Raw genomic sequence first — 3,061 nt, forward strand, 5'->3', positions numbered from 1 at the left:
TTTCTTGTTGAAACAAGCAATGACACAGTCTGTCTTTGGATCACAACGAGCTATGTCATTAAACACGTTACTCGAATATTTGTTTCTACACAAGTATCAGACAGTTTAAATTCCTAAAGTTTAAAATTTAAATTCGGCATGATTAATCATCAAGTGCGTTTCTTTTATTAGTAACCTTTATATAAATCCATCTTCTGTTCCTGTCTCTATCAGTTTAGAGTCTATTGATTGAAACCCAATAAATGATTTGACATTTAGCCTTTTCACTTATAGAGCTTCCTTGCAATTACGCGAACACAGAGCTGGCTATGTTTCACAAACCCATTTTCATTTCTTTATTTGCTTCGTCGTTTATTTATTTATGTTCAGCGAAGTTAATATTCAAGGAAACAAATGATTTTTTCGAGGTAGGAACTTATTCTTAATTTTTTTTTTTAAATAATAAAAGAGATACCATATTTTGATAGGATATTCTGTCGTTTCAGATCATTACAAATCTCAGCACGCTATACATTTCTGGGCTGTTTACTTTCGATACTATAAATTTTCTGGACAAGAAATTGTCGTAGGTGTCACGAAGTAACTGAATTTGTCATGGTGTGTTTGAGCAGTCAAAATTTCCATTCAGCTTACAAAACATACCTCAAACTAATTATAAATATTCATGTAGCAAAAGCATGGAAACTTTGAGAAGATAATGGTTTAGCTGTTTCTGTCACTAAAACTTCATGAGAATATTTCACAGAAGTTATTTATCATTACCAGAGTTTTGTTTTTCTATTCTTTTATTCGTTTTTACGATCAGAACATCACCAAGTTTCCGTGAAAGCAGTTAATTTGTTCAGGGGCGTCACGACCTCCGAAATAAGAGAGCTATTTACAGACACTTCTTGTTGGGATTACAATCAAGATAATCAACTTTAGCGTGTATCTGTATTATGTTCGCTTGTAAATTATGCTACCTTTCAAACTTCATTGTCATTTTTATGTATTATTATGCCAGTTCGCAAAGAGATTAAAAATAAATCATTAGTGGGCATGAATTTTCTCTAAGGTCTCTGAATGTCAGAATGTGTTCACCATGCAAAAGGATCATCCACACAAATAGTTTACTCATCATCGACCCACGGGAAGCTGATGGCAAGTTTTCTCACATACCCATATTGGCTTTTTATCCATATAGAGACATGTTCTATTTTGACGCGGCAATGAACGATCTTTTTGGTCGCGTGACACTAATATTGTGAATAAACTGAAATGTGTTGAAAGCTCATTATCAATAGTACGAATAGCAACAATAGCAGGATGAATAGCAACAGCAGTAGCATGAATAGCAATAACAGTAGCATGAATAGCCACATCATTATGAATAACAATAGCTGTTGGGTGTACAGCAACATCAGTGGAATAAATAACAATAACAGAAGGATGAATAGCAACAACAGAAGGATGAATAGCAACATGAGTAGCATGAATAGCAACAGTATTATGAATAACAATAGCTGTTGGATGAATAGCAACATATGTAGGATGTTGTTGTTGTTGTTGTGTTTAACGCCATTTTTCAGCAAACGATAGGCTATGTATGGCGGCCAGTATTAATGGTGGAGGAAGAACCTGGGAAAACCCCGGGAAGAACCATCGACCCAGGAAAAGCAACTGGCAAGCTTTCTCACATACGCACATTGGTCGAATCCTAGACTCGAACCCACGCAGACAGAGGTGAGACGGCAGTGATCCGTAACGGAGAGCGCTTTAGACCACTCGGCCACTCGGGGCTCCTATGTAGGATGTATAGCAACATCAGTGGAATGAATAACAATAACGGAAGGATGAATAGCAACAGCAGTAGCATGAATATCAACATAAATATTATGAATAGCAACCACAGTAGGATGTATAGCAAAGGCAGTAACATGAATAGCATCAACAGTAGCACGAATAGCAACACAGCATGATGAATAGCAGCAGCAGTAGCACGAATAGCAACAGCAGTATGATGAATAGCAACAACAGTAGTATGACAAGCAACAGCAGTAGGATCAATAGCACAATAATAGCATGAATGGCAACATATATAGGATGACTATCAACATAAGTATGATGAAGAGCAACAGCAGTAGCATGAAAAGCAACAGCACTAGAATGAATAGCAACGTACGTAGGATGAATAGCAAACTAAGTGGGATGAATAGCAACAGCATTAACACGAATAGCAACAGCAGTAACATGAATAGCAACATAGCACAAGTAATCGTAGTACTAAGATAAATATTAGTAGTTGTTGTTCTTGTTGCAATAATGGTCTACTCAAATATGAGTAGCTACTAGTTTCAAACATGAGTGAGTCTTTTCAAATATGGGCTCCGCAATGTATTTTTTTAATAGTTTATACAGTTTTATATGTTTCAATAGGAAATTAGGCTGGAACAATTTATGTACCCAAAACTTCACTCCTTCACTTACAGAGCTTACACTACATATGTAAAAGACCAACGTTTTGGAATAATAGCTTGTCGCGTACTTGCAATATTTTCAAGACTCGGATGTACGTGTCTGTGTATATTTGTAAGTAGTTTAAATGGGACATTTATTACACATGTAGAAAAGCTGTTCACCTTTTTTTTCGAATAGATTCCTTGTTGGGTTCTTTTTCCGAATGTTTTCATGTATGGTTCTTTATCCAAATGATTCCGTGTTTGGCTCTTTATTTTTTTGTATGCAGGAATTATTCCATTTTGTATAAGTCTATAAGATCAGAACTGATCTTTTGTTGAAGGTTTATATTGTCAAATAAAGAGATAGCATGATCAGAGTGAAATGTTCTGACTTAACCTTAACTAAAGGTGGCTCACTTGTAAGGTAGGAATTGACCATACTGCTTATGTTCAGTTACTTTCGTATTTGCGTTCACTTGAAAGATTGTGCTAATGACATAATAACACACTCTCTCTCTCTCTCTCTCTCTCTCTCTCTCTCTCTCTCTTCGTGCTCAGCATTAAGAGGTTAGTGTTAGGACTGGTCGGCTTGGTGTCAGGATAATGTGACTGGGTGGGACATC

The sequence above is a fragment of the Sinohyriopsis cumingii genome, chromosome 14 (genome assembly GCF_028554795.1).
Source record: "Sinohyriopsis cumingii isolate HCF-2022 chromosome 14, ASM2855479v2, whole genome shotgun sequence".
Taxonomy (NCBI): Eukaryota; Metazoa; Mollusca; class Bivalvia; order Unionida; family Unionidae; genus Sinohyriopsis; species Sinohyriopsis cumingii.